The sequence below is a fragment of the Nuphar pumila genome, chromosome 16 (genome assembly GCF_984573655.1).
Source record: "Nuphar pumila chromosome 16, dmNupPumi1.hap1.1, whole genome shotgun sequence".
Classification (NCBI taxonomy): domain Eukaryota; kingdom Viridiplantae; phylum Streptophyta; class Magnoliopsida; order Nymphaeales; family Nymphaeaceae; genus Nuphar; species Nuphar pumila.
In genome coordinates, this window is record NC_143264.1 from 68,830,311 (window position 1) to 68,844,980 (window position 14,670).

Consider the following 14,670-nt stretch of genomic DNA (forward strand, 5'->3'; position numbering starts at 1 on the left):
TTGTATCAATTTATAATATATTATGAGATATGTATATTGATTTGTAACATATTATGTGTTTGCTAGTGTCGATTTGTATGATATTTGTATTATGATATTGAAACGTGTGCATGCGACATTTACATTGTTGCACGATTATAGTGGCAATGTGTATATTCAATTCGCTGTTCATTTAGCGATTAAAATTAAAATCGCTTCGCAGCGTCGTAGATGTCATTAAATTGTTGTCTCTTGAATCGCTATTGTCAACACACATATACAATAAGTCATTTCTTTTATTGGCATGATAAATAACAACTCGATGCATAGTATAGTGCGATGCAACTGACGATCATGACAGATAATATGACGAATGATGTGCATATAGATTTAATTTTGCATGGTCGGCAGGAAGAAATCATTTTGCCTCATAAGTGTGCATAGTTTTAATTCTCCTCCTCCTTCTTCCTTTGTTTTTTCTTCTCATCGTCATCCTTCTTCTTCATCATCTCTAGTTCTTCCTCATCTTTCTTCGTTTGCTTTTCATCTTTAATATCTGATGGATGAGGCTTCGCATAATAAATATCCAACAATTTATTCCTGTCTTTTTCATTCTCAATGTTCTTTACATAACCCTCATATATATCAGATTGGCAAATGATTTCTCCAAGAGTCATCATCGCAAACGGCGAAGGCTTTCTTGTCTTACGAATTGTAGTCATTGCTAACCTGCACAACACATAAATTTAACTGCATCATTATCTGTTACAACCGCTTTCTCAAGTATATATTATTACAAATTATCACATTCGTTACACAATCACCAACATTACAAGCCGTTGTAATATTTGGCTTCATAAATAAACATCGTAGTATGATTTAGCAAAATTAAGTACAAATCAAGGTAACTTCATATTTACACATCGCTACTACATCACACGTATAAATTGTTGCTACTTTAAACGTATAAATCGTTATACAAATCTCACTCTTCATAAGTACATATCGTTGTAACATTTTTGCTTCTTAAGTAAACATCATAGTACAATTTAGCAAACTTAAGTACAAATCGTGGTAACTTCATAAATCATAAATACATATGACTACTGCTTCAAACGTATAAATCGTTGGTGCATCAAACGTACAAAGTGCTCCTCCAAACGTACAAATCGTTCTAGAAATCGAACCCTTCATAAGTACATATCATTGTAAATAAAAAATCGTTGCTGCATTAAATGTATAAATTGTTGCTGCTTTAAATGTATAAATCATGAATCATAAATAGTAAATCGCTACTTATTCAAATGTATAAATCGTTGTTGCATCGAACAAATTGCTACTGTATTAAATGTACAACTCTTTGTTAATTTCAAACTTACAAATTGTTGTAGAAATTTAACCTTCATAAGAAAATATCGTTGCCTTTCACAACTCTTGTTTGAGTATGAAAATAGGTGTTATTTAGCATGTATAATACAACCAGTTGTAAGATTTAGCATTCGGATTTACAAATTGATTTGTTTACATAACGAAAACTTACACAAAACTCACCTTCTAGGGTACAAGTTTTGCTAATCCGACAGTGGAGGAGAAACACCTAGAAGGTAGATACAGTCGACGGTGGCAACGGTGCTCTGACTATGCTCCGGCGGTAGCAAATGACGACAAAGGGTGCTTCGACGACAACAGACAACAAAGGCTGCATCGTCAAAGGGAGCTTCTGTTACAGTAGATGGTGCATCGTCAAAGGGTGATCCAGAACGTATAGGGTGACATATTGCGAGGAGCGCCTATTAAAGCAGAGGAGTTTACTCCTTAGGGCAAAAATCACTACAAGAAAATTGTTAATTAGCGACGGAAATTTGCGACGGATTTTTTCCGTCGCTAATTAGCGACAGATTAGCTAGAGATACAATCTGTCGCTAATTCGCGACGGATTAGCGAGGAAACAACTTTTATCGCTAATCTGTCGCTACTTAGCGACGGATTAGCGACTGCAATTTTTTGTCGCTAATTCTTATTACAAGAACACCATTTTAGATGGATTTAGAGAGGGAACTCTGTCGTCGCTAATCCGTCGCTAATTAGCGACGGCGTAACGACAGAATATATTCCGTCGCTTTTTTGGTATTTTGATTTACGATGGCTTAGCGACGGAATAATTCCGTCGCTAAATGTCGCGTAAATCCCTAATCCCATCCCTCTTTCTCTTTTTCCTGTTTCGCTGTCTTGCTCCCGCCCGACGCCCTCTCCCTCCCGTCGGCTCTCGCCACCGCCCGGCCGCCGCCGCTCGCCAGCCGCCGCTCCCCGTCCACCGCTCGCCAGCCGCCGCTCGCCAGCTGCCCACCGCTCGCCAGCCGCCACTCGCCAGCCGTCCACCGCTCGCCAGCTGCCGCTCCCCGTCAGCCTCCCGCCACCGCCCGGCGACGCGCAGGTAATCATTTACATCTGCATTTTCTTCTTCTTCTTCTTCTTCTTCTTCTTCTTCTTATTCTTATTCTTCTTCTTCTTCTTCTTCTTCCTCATCTGCATTTTTGCTTCCTCTGAAACTATCTTTTTATGATTATGTCTTCTTTTTCATTTTTTCCATGATGTTCAATGCTTCTTCTGACACCTCTTGTACGAGAACAACTTTCAAAGCTTGTTCTTTGAGCAGAGATAAGCAAACTGTTCTGAGCGATTTCCTCCATTTCTGTTATTTTTTGCATTTTGTTTTATGGTTTTCATGTGACATCTTTCTTACATTATCTCCCGCTATTTTTCTATATTTTTTTATGTATTTATGTTATGTCCATGATGATTATTTCTTCTTCTGACACCTCTTGTATGAAAACTATCTCTTGAAGTTGTTCCTTGAGCACATGCAAGCGACTATCTGACCTATTTTCTATAATCTTTTTGAGGTTTTAACCGAATTACCAGTTTGTTTTCCAAGTGTTATTATTTGGAATATTTGTTTGGGCTAATGTTTGTTGGATGGGAAGATGTAACATCTTGTGCCATGTTTGTGTTAAGAAAAGGATTTTTGTCATTATTTTCCTTCTATTCAGTTTAATTTTCCTTTCCCTTTATTTCTTTTAATGATTGGGGAAACAAAGGGCATGATAAAAAAATATGAGTTTTAAAAGATTTTGATTGAGAAAATGGGAACAGAGAAATCCTAAAGAGAGTATATCATTATCCCATTTTTAATTGGTTGTGGTTTAGTTTATTGTATATTTTGCAAATAGTTTCTTAGTGTGTCTCTCTTTTTTATAATCTGTTAGGCAAATGGTTGTTTAGTATTTCTCTGTACTGGTTTATGAAATTTTTGTTTTGTCACCTCTTGTATAAGAATGATCTTCTATAGATCGTCCGTTGAGCAGAGATGAACAATTTATGATCCATTTCCTATTTTTTCTTTGTTCTATTTTTCTTTGTTTAGTCTTTTTGCTTCCTTTGCATAAGTGTTTGTGTTTCCCTAATTAGTTTCAATATTCATTGCAGTACATTACTTGCACACTTTATTTCATCGCATTTCATCATTAGATATATCATCAACAGTTTAGTTGTTTTTTGCATTGCATAAGTGTTTGTGTTTCCCTAATTAGCTTCAATATTCATTTTAACACAATGTTTTTTGCAGATTTCTCAACGGAACTCGCTTGTGCCCCGCCACCCGTGGTAAGTAAGTGACAAAAACAATGCAAATCGGGTAAATACCCGTGGTGAGTAAGTGATGCAAGCGCATCACATGTTATTTAATTTATTGAATGTAACACTTTATTGTTCACACACTCACTTAGTTGTTGATATCTAGGACTGCTTTGTTGGAGTTCGGAGATCATGCTGAGCATGATTTTAATGTATGAATATGGAAGTGTTCTTATTTTTGGAGTACGGAGTCCATGCTATGCATGGTAGTAGTTAGTGGGATATTGAAGTGTGTTTGATGCAGGTACATGTTTGACATTTGTTTGATATGAATTATTTCGATGTATTGCAATGTTTGATGTGATTGTATCCATGCTTACATGTAGTTACTTTCAATTTGATTATGTCTTTCATGTGAAATTGTATACTGAAAGCATGCTTCAAATGAATGTATTGTGTCATGAATAGTTTGCACATGAAAATATTAAGTTATCATGCATGCATCATAATTCTTGTGATTGTATGACATCATATATTGCATGATAAATTTGATATTTTCTTCATCATAGCATTCTGATGGTTCTCTTTTAACTGGTTAGGATACTATTCGTAACATCATACGACAGAATGACTGCAAACCGTGAATGGATGTACCGTAGGATAGTGAATAATGAGTTATCGCATGAATATATGGATGGTGTTGACAGTTTTATTGAATTTGCAACGACAAGTGTCGGTACGGTAGATTCCACAAGTCGGATTAGGTGTCCCTACAAGATTTGTAAGAATAATCGATTTGTAGAACCTCATGGCGTTAGACATCACCTATACAGGAAGAGTTTTGTGAGTGATTATCAGAACTGGACGTTTCATGGAGAAGAATTTAGAAACAATTTTGATGCACGGGTGAATGTGGTGCACGATAATCCATATACGAATTTGATATTTGATGCCGCAGGAACAGAACTGGGTTCTGCTATGAGTTCTAGTGATGTAAGAACTGCCGTAGATGAAGAATCACCAAACAATGCAGCTAGTAGATTTTATGATTTACTTAGAGATGCTGATGAGCCACTTTGGAACGGTTGTGAAAGTCACACTATCTTGTCTGCAGTTCTTCAACTAATGAATTTGAAGTCCGAGTATAATTTGAGTCAATCATGTTTTGACCGTTTGTGCATGATTGTGAAGTGTATGTTGCCTAAAGATGAGAAATTGCCACAAAATTTCTATCGTGCGAAAGTTATGATCAACGCTCTAGGTATGGGTTACAAAAAGATTGATGTTTGTCCAAATCACTGCATGTTGTATTTCAAAGAGCAGGAAAACGACATATCATGCCCGTCATGTGGGCATCCTCGGTTCTAGCCAAAGACAAGAGGCAATGGTAGCACGAGATCAAAGGAAGTTTCATACAAGTCGCTTCGCTACTTTCCTATCACTCCTAGATTGCAGCAATTGTATATGTCTTCAAGGACAGCTAAACACATGAGATGGCATGCAAATAAAGTTTGACACGATGAAAACAAGATCACGCATCCTGTTGACGCTGAAGCTTGGAAGCACTTTGATCGTACTCATCAGAACTTCGCAATGGAAGTGCGAAATGTTAGACTCGGTCTATGTACAGATGGATTTAATCCATTTGCGGGTAGATCAACTCCATACTCATGCTGGCCAGTATTTGTAACTCCATACAACCTTCCACCAAGCTTGTGTATGAAACGTCCAAATCTTTTCTTGTCTCTGTTGATCCCTGGTCCGACCTCACCTGGCCAAAATCTTGATGTATATCTAAGGCCATTGATTGATGAATTAAAAGTACTGTGGGATGACGGTGTTACCACGTATGATGCCCACAAAAAACAAAATTTCAACATGAAGGCCGTTGTTCTATGGACAATCAGTGACTTCCCTGCATATAGTATGTTATCTGGTTGGAGCACACATGGGAGGTTGGCTTGTCCGTACTGCATGGAGGATTCCAAAGCTTTTAGATTGAGGCATGGAAGGAAGCCTTGCTGGTTTGATTGCCATCGTCGATTTCTACCCAGCGATCATCTGTTCCGACGTCAAAAGAATGCATTTAAAGCAGGCACAACTGAAACGGAAGGTCCATCCTCAAGATTGTCCGGCATAGAGATTCTAAGAAGATTGCGATACTTTCCAGATATATTAACAGATGCCCGCAGTCCTACACCCTTCCGTGGATTTGGGAAGGATCACAATTGGACGAAAAAATCTATTTTTTGGGAACTACCGTATTGGTCGACCCTATTGATACGACATAATTTGGATGTGATGCATGTAGAGAAAAATGTGTTTGATAATGTGTTCAATACAGTAATGAATATTAAAGGAAAAACGAAGGATAATCCGAAGGCCCGTATGGATTTAAAATTAATATGTAAAAGACCAGAATTGGAACTCAAAGAGTATAATGGCAAAATACTGAAACCAAAGGCGAAGTACGTGCTCGAACCTGATCAAATAAAACATGTATGTCAATGGTTGAGACAACTGAGATTTCCAGATGGATATGTCTCTAACATTGCTCGGGCTGTGAAGATTGAAGATGGACAGTTATATGGGTTGAAGAGCCATGATTGTCATATCTTTATGCAACGATTGATACCCCTAGCATTCCATGATATGTTAGACAAACCTATATGGGGGATATTGTCTGAGTTGAGCGGATTTTTCAGAACATTGTGCGCATCGGAGGTCGTTGTATCAGATGTAAAGAATCTCGAGGACTCTGTCATCACCACTGTTTGTCTGTTAGAAAAGATATTTCCGCCAGCATTTTTCGATGTTATGAAACATTTGATCATACATCTGCCATATGAACTAAGGGTTGGTGGCCCTGTGCAATATCGATGGATGTACCCATTTGAAAGGTATATGTTTTTTTATATTTGTTTCTTTAATGACAGATATTTAAAATTTGAAATGTATATTCTTGTCAGATGCATGTTCGACCTAAAAAAAAGGTTCGTAATAAAGCAAGAGTAGAAGGCTCTATTTGTGAGGCGTACACTTTAAAAGAGATTTCAAATTTCTCATCTATGTACTTCGAACCTCATATTCCAACACGTTACACATGCCCGCCCCGTAACGATGATGGAGAACAAGTAACTGTAGCTGACAAGCTGTCGATATTTCAACCACTTGGGCATGCATTTGGTAGTTGCCGATCAAGGCTATTAACAGATCGAGAGCAAGATGCAGCACACATCTATATTCTTTTTAATTGCTCAGCGATCGACCCATACATCGAGTAAGTATATGTATATGCAACTCAATTATAAATCCTTTTATGTTCTATATGTGGATACATGGCTCGGTAATATAAGTATTTGTGGTTTGCAGACGATTTTATCTGGAGTTGCAAAGCGAAGTTTCACATCTCACTGATGCAGAAGTACAAAAAGAACGTGAAACTAAGTTTGTGGAGTGGTTGAAACAGTTGGTAAAGAAGCTAACATAAATTTTGTACTTATAAACAACACTAAGTTACTTAATTGATCGTGATCACAATAATTGTTTATGTCTGTGCGTAGGTTCGCCATGGTGATGTTAAAGATCAAGGAATATGTGATTTATAAAATGGTCTGACCAAAGTTATGCAATGCTACAACGGGTATATCGTAAATGGTTATCGATTCCATACAAAAGACTACGGTATAAACAAATCAACGATAAATAGTGGCGTGTGTGTCAAGGGTAGCAGCTACGGTGAAAATGAACATGATTACTACGGTGTTATAGAGGAAATAATGGAGTTGACTTACTTAGGCATGAATAACAAGGTTACGATATTCAAGTGTCATTGGTTTGATCCAACTGCAATAAGACTCGACAAAGCTTCAGGCATTGTGGAGGTGAATCATAAATCCAGGTTTGGAACATATGAACCATTCATATTAGCCTCGCAAGCTCAACAAGTTTATTATACTTCATATCCGAGTATAAAAAAGTCAGATAGAAATGAATGATGGGCAGTTTGCAAGGTGAAATCCAAACTATACCCCGAGTATGATCAGTTACAGAAAGATGAGTTAGCTGAAGACAGTGATTACTATCAATCAGATGATGTCTATGACTTCGCTTATGGTCACGATGTTGCGCATGATATGCATGTCATATCTCCATTGGCCGATGAAACATTCATAGAGGAATGTGATCCAAATGATGTACCAAGTGGATGGGCAAACAATGAAGAAGAAGAAGAAGAAGAAGAAGAAAGTCAAACTAGTGACGAGGAAGAATTCTCAAGCTAGTGAGCAAAATCTTATACTACAAACCTCTATTTAAATGCATTGTAATACTTGATGTGAGTTGTATTGCAATACTAGGTGTGAATGATTAAAAATTTTATTTGAATGTATACTTGATACGAATGATTCGAATGCATTGTAATACTTGATGTGAATGATTTCAATTATCTGAATGTATTATAATTTATGCAATTAACGAATGATTTGAATTAGTGCAATACTTGATGTCAATGATTTGAATTATTTGAATGCATTGCAATGCTTGATGTGAATGACTTGAATGCATTGTAATACTTGATGTGAATTATTTGAATATATTGTATGACATATGTTATTTGTTAGAATATGGTTCGTGGAGGTTATAGTGGTCGCTCATCCAGTAGTAGCCAGGCTCAGCCTTCATCTTCACGGGCTCCTGTGATAGGTATATCATATAACTAATTAGATGCTTGATTAGTTCAAATGCACATTTTGAGAATTTCTAATGTATTTTTTTACAGATGATGTTGCGCCTGTACACGACTCACCTACACCAGTTGATCACACAAGTCAACAGCCAACACAGTAAACAGGGTCTTCTCAGGCTGGCACAAGAAGACTCATTCGAATAGTGTATATCGATAATCGACCGTAAGTATTTTGTTTTCAATTATTGCATATCTTTTAAATATTTTATATTGATATTTACTGTGTAACAATTCATGTGCAGCACGAGGTTTGCGCCACAAGAAGTAGTACGGGAGATTAGGAATTCACTTCTTCAACATCTACCAGGACCAGTTGCTCAATGGAAAGAGTACCCAAATGAGGTGTTAGACAGATTGTGGTCCTCATTCATGGTATACAGTTGTTCCTCATAGTTAATGTGTTTCATATTTAATTTATTTAAGCAATGTCTACTAACTTTCTGAAAATATTTGTAGGCTTCGAATCGCTTCGCAACTACGGTGGAAGAAAATGATGCAAGGAAGGTGTGGCAGAAGGTGGCTGCCAATCGATTTACAGACATGCTGCACATTATGAAGACTGCAGCAAAAAAAGCATCTGGCGTAGTAGATGATCCATTACTGTGGAAGGGCCATGGTCCTATTACTATCAGGAGAGATTACTGGGATGAAATGTGCGATAAGTGGGCGGGAGATGCATTTAGAAATCGCTTTGCGAAGGCTGCACAAAATCGATCGAAGATGCCCGAAGCCCATCTACACACAGGTGGATCTAAGACATTTGGGAGCCACTTAAAGAAAATGGTAACTCATCAATATATAATATTAATTTTATAAGTATTGTTGCAAACTTGTGTACTAAATCTTTTGTCATTTAACTTCGCTGGAAGCAGAAAAAAGAGGCAGTGTACCATATAAGAATGTGTTTGTAGAAACACATAAACGGAAGACCACGGGAGTCTTCGTATCAGAGAAGGCGAGAACGACAACGGTATGTATTAATTCTATTAATAATCATTGCAATATATATGCAAGTTATCATAATATTATCATTAATTATTAATGAATACTTTAAACATTATTTTGTAGGAGGCATATAAGCAACAGATGGTAGAGCGATATGGCGATGACGCTACTCAGCATCCATCATTTGATCTTACAGCATGGGTGACTGCAACAGGTGAACCCAAAAAAGGTTGCGTGTTCGGGTTTGGGAGTAATATGAACACTTCACCAGTTATTGGTTCTTCCAGTTACGGCTCACCGACTTCTTGCGCCGACATAAGCTCCAAGCAGCCGACTATTCTTTTCGGTGATGATGTACGCCAGATCATTAATGAATCACTGAATAACTACTTTCAATACACCGTCGCCCCCTTTCTCCGAAATGAGATCAAGGCCGCTGTTCAGGATAGGGGATCTTCGATTCCAGGTCCCTCTCAGGTATAATCACATATTCAGTTTTTTGACTGCCTTAGAGCACATATGAGCATTCTATAATAACATATAGAGTTTTTTTATTGCATTAGAGCACATATGAGCATGCTATAATCACATATAAAGTTTTTTTGTCTGCCTTAGAGCACATATAAGCATGATAGAATCACATATAAAGTTTTTTTGACTGCATTAAAACACATATGAGCATGCTATAATCACATATTCAGTTTTTTGCCTGCATAAGAACACATATGAGCATGTTATAATCACATATTCAGTTTTTTGACTGCCTTAGAGCACATATGAGCATGCTATAATAACATATAGAGTTTTTTTATTGCATTAGAGCACATATGAGCATGTTATAATCACATATAAAGTTTTTTTGCCTGCCTAAGAACACATATGAGCATGATAGAATCACATATAAAGTTTTTTTGACTGCATTAGAACACATATGAGCATGCTATAATCACATATTCAGTTTTTTGACTGCCTAAGAACACATATGAGCATATTATAATCACATATTCTGTTTTTTGACTGCCTTAGCACACATATGAGCATGCTAACATATAGAGTTTTTTTACTGCCTTAGAACACATATGAACATGCTATATATCATTTATGATAGAATCACATATAAAATTTTTTGTTTTGCCTGCCTTAGAGCACATATGAGCATGCTATATTCACATATTCAATTTTTTGACTGCCTTAACACACATACGAGCATGATCGAATCACATATATAGTTTTTTGCCTGCCTTAAAGCACATCTGAGCATGGTAGAATCACATATAGAGTTTTTCTAGATGCCTTAGAACACATATGAACATGCTATAATCACATATTCAATTTTTTGACTGCCTTAGCACACATATGAGCATGATAGAATCATATATATATATATATATATATATATATATATATATATATATATATATATATATATAACTTTTTGTCTGCCTTAGAGCACATATGAGCATGATAGAATCACATATAAAGTTTTTTTGACTGCATTAGAACATATATGAGCATGCTATAATCACATATTCAGTTTTTTGCCTGCCTAAGAACACATATGAGCATGTTATAATCACATATTCAGTTTTTTGACTGCCTTAGAGCACATATGAGCATGTTATAATAACATATAGAGTTTTTTATTGCATTAGAGCACATATGAGCATGCTATAATCACATATAAAGTTTTTTTGCCTGCCTAAGAACACATATGAGCATGATAGAATCACATATAAAGTTTTTTTGACTGCGTTAGAACACATATGAGCATGCTATAATCACATATTCAGTTTTTTGACTGCATAAGAACACATATGAGCATATTATAATCACATATTCAGTTTTTTGACTGCCTTAGCACACATATGAGCATGCTATAATAACATATAGAGTTTTTTACTGCCTTAGAACACATATGAACATGTTATATATCATTTATGATATAATCACATATAAAATTTTTGGCTTTGCCTGCCTTAGAGCACATATGAGCATGCTATATTCACATATTCAATTTTTTTACTGCCTTAGCACACATACGAGCATGATCGAATCACATATATAGTTTTTTGTCTACCTTAAAGCACATCTGAGCATGGTAGAATCACATATCGAGTTTTTTTAGATGCCTTAGAACACATATGAACATGCTATAATCACATATTCAATTTTTTGACTGCCTTAGCACACATATGAGCATGATAGAATCACATATATATATATATATAACTTTTTGTCTGCCTTAAAGCACATATGAGCATGATAGAATCACATATAGAGTTTTTTTATTGCCTTAGATCACACATGAGCACATGATAGAATCACATATAGTGTGTAATTTATTTCATTATATTTTGTTTATCAATACTGACTATTCTTTTCTTGTGTAGGCTGCTAGCGATAATCAGGGTAGTGGAGCTGAAGGGACAGATAAAGACAATGAACAAGAAGACGCACAAAATCTTGACGATGATTAGAGGACTGTGTTGAAGAAGTTCTATTTTTTTTATTTTTCCTAATTGTAATTGTTGAATTGTAAATAATTAAACTTCTTAATTTTAAGGTGGAACGATTAATTGTTGTAGATTCTTGTTATATGAATTTTTTTGTGTGGTTTGTTTTTTATTTACAGGAAATAGAAATTGTACAGTTCTCGGTATTTAATTTTCAAATAATTTTTTTTTAATTTTTTTTCGTGTTTGCGACGGATTAGCGACGGCATAGCGATGAAAGTAAATCCGTCGCCAAGCTGTGGTCGCTGTTTAGTACCGGTGGATTGGCGACGGAATATAGCGCTCGTTATTCCGTCGCAATTAGTGACGGACCTGGCGACAGAATAATTCCGTCGCCAGTTAGCGTCGAAATATTCGCGACGTAAGCATACTGTCGCCTCGTTGTCGCTAATCCGTCGCTAACCATGTTAGCGATGGATTAGCGACGGAATGTGGTCGTCGCTAATCTATTGCTTTGTTGTAGTGTACATCCATTCACGGTTTGCAGTCATTTTCGTATGAAGTTACGAGTAATAACCTAACTAGTTAAAAGAGAACCATCAGAATGCTATGATGAAGAAAATATCAAATTTATCATGCAATATATGATGTCATACAATAACAAGAATTATGATGCATGCATTGACAACTTAATATTTTCATGTGCAAACTATTAATGACACGATACATTCATTTGAAGTATGCTTTCATTATACAATTTCACATGGAAGCCATAATCAAATTGAAAGTAACTACATGCAAGTATGGATACAATTACATCAAACATTGCAATACATCGAAATGATTCATATCAAACAAATGTCAAACATGTACCTGCAACAAACACACTTCAATATTCCACTAACTACTACCATGCCTCGCATGGAATCCGTACTCCAAAAATAAGAACACTTCTATTCTCATACATTAAAATCATGCTCAGCATGATCTCCGAACTCCAACAAAGCAGTCCTAGATATCAACAACTAAGTGAGTGTGTGAACAATAAAGTGTTACATCCAATAAATTAAATAAATGTGATGCACTTGCATCACTTACTCACCACGGATATTTACCCGATTTGCATTGTTTTTGTCACTTACTTACCACGGGTGGCTGAGCACAAGCAGGTTCCGTTGAGAAATCTGCAAAAAACACTGTTTTAAAATGAAGTCACCACCTGCCAAAAAAAAAAAAACGAGGCAAATGAAAACATCTTGCATAGGTCTTGAGAAGCCCAACACTCAATGACCTACCGAAACGCATGGGGTCAACCCCCTGCCAAAAAACGCATGGGGTCGACCCCCTGCCGGAAAACGCAGGGGATCGACCCCCTGCCGGAACCGCAGGGGGTCGACCCCCTGCCGGAACCGCAGGGGGTCGACCCCCTGCAGGAATTTTACAAATTACCTGTCTCCGGGCGGCGGCGAAAGGCTGACGGGGATCGGCAGCCGGTGAACGGTGGGGGCCGGAGAGAGGCCGACGGGACAAATAGGGCGATAGGAGGGAGAGGGCAGCGGGCGGGAGTGGGAGCAGCGAAAGAAGAAAATAAAAAGAGGGCTGGGATTAGGGTTATGCAACATTTAGCGACAGATTAATTTCATCGCTAAGCCACCGTAAATCAAAACACGAAAATGGCGACGGAATATATTTTGTCGCCAATTCCGTCGCTATTTAGCGACGGAATATTTTCCGTCGTAAAAGACGTCGTTAAATGGTGCATCCATTACGACAAAATATTCCCTCACAAAATCCGTTGCTAATTAGCGATAGATTTTGCGACGGGATATATTCCGTCGCTATTTTCGTAAATTTCATTGATTATAGTGATGGATGCATTTCTCTCGTTAATATGTCACTCACTAGCGATGGAATTATTCCGTCGCTAAATTTTGTCGCTAATAACCTATTTTCTTGTAGTTAGTATGCACCCACCGCCGTGCCGGGTTCGGGTAATTGGCTCTTTAAGCCCATATCCATCAATCATAAAAGATATGTTGGATTCAGCTATGATCCCGTAGAAACATGAATGATTTGATGAGAATGATCCTTCGATCATGGATTTTATAGAAAGATATGTTTTTTTTTAATCATAATATCATGCTGAATTCAGCTATAGTGTCGCAAAATGATGTAAACAACCCTGCTGAATTCATCTACAGTGTCAGTGTCTCTGAGAAACTGCCCCATGCAAAGACCTAGCGGTGCAAGCTCAGCCTGACATACTACGGTCTATCTCCATGTTGGCATAAAACTTCAAGGGCTTACCCCTCGAACCCAGGGAGTCGCAGGGGTAAGCCTTCTGAGTTTTATGCCTTAGTACCACAGGCTGAGCCAGCTAGGTTAGGTCTTTGCATGGGGCGGTTTCTCATAGTAAAAAAAATAGCACATTAGATGAATTCAGCTGAGTTGTTTCCGTCAATTTGTGACACTGTAGATGAATTCAGCGTGATCCATTTGATGTTTTTTATATAAATATATGTTTTTTTTTATAGATCAACCCTTCAAGACCTTCGCCTGGGTGTCAGCTTGTACATGGAGGTGACCTTTTATTTTTTTTTTATAGGTAAACTGGGGTTAGGCAGACCCCTACCAAAACACCCTCCCCATGTGGCAGAAGGATTCGATCATGGGCCTTCAGCTTGACACAGGACCCCGCTTACCACATGGGATCTAATGAAAAACATATATAGATCTAATGAAAAACATTAATTCAGTGATCTGACTTGCAAAAAGCCTTAAGGCCCTGTTTGGAATCTTCCAGTCGGTGGTAGCTATGGAATCCCCAATATTTGTGGTTTAAGCAAATCCACACGGTTGTTTGGGTGAGTGGAATGGTTCAGCTGAGGATGTAGCACTTCCACTTATGCCGTT

At 37.3% G+C, this 14,670-nt stretch overlaps 2 non-coding genes across 2 annotated transcripts; both read left to right on the plus strand.

Moving 5' to 3' along the window:
* The first annotated feature begins 2,563 nt into the window (after positions 1-2,563).
* On the plus strand, positions 2,564-2,658 carry LOC149813434 (small nucleolar RNA snoR1). The gene has a single exon (XR_016428392.1). It is a non-coding gene; the product is annotated as a small nucleolar RNA snoR1 (small nucleolar RNA).
* Positions 2,659-2,768: 110 nt separating this feature from the next.
* Positions 2,769-2,859, plus strand: LOC149813435 (small nucleolar RNA snoR1). Its single transcript, XR_016428391.1, has one exon. It is a non-coding gene; the product is annotated as a small nucleolar RNA snoR1 (small nucleolar RNA).
* Positions 2,860-14,670: the final 11,811 nt, after the last annotated feature.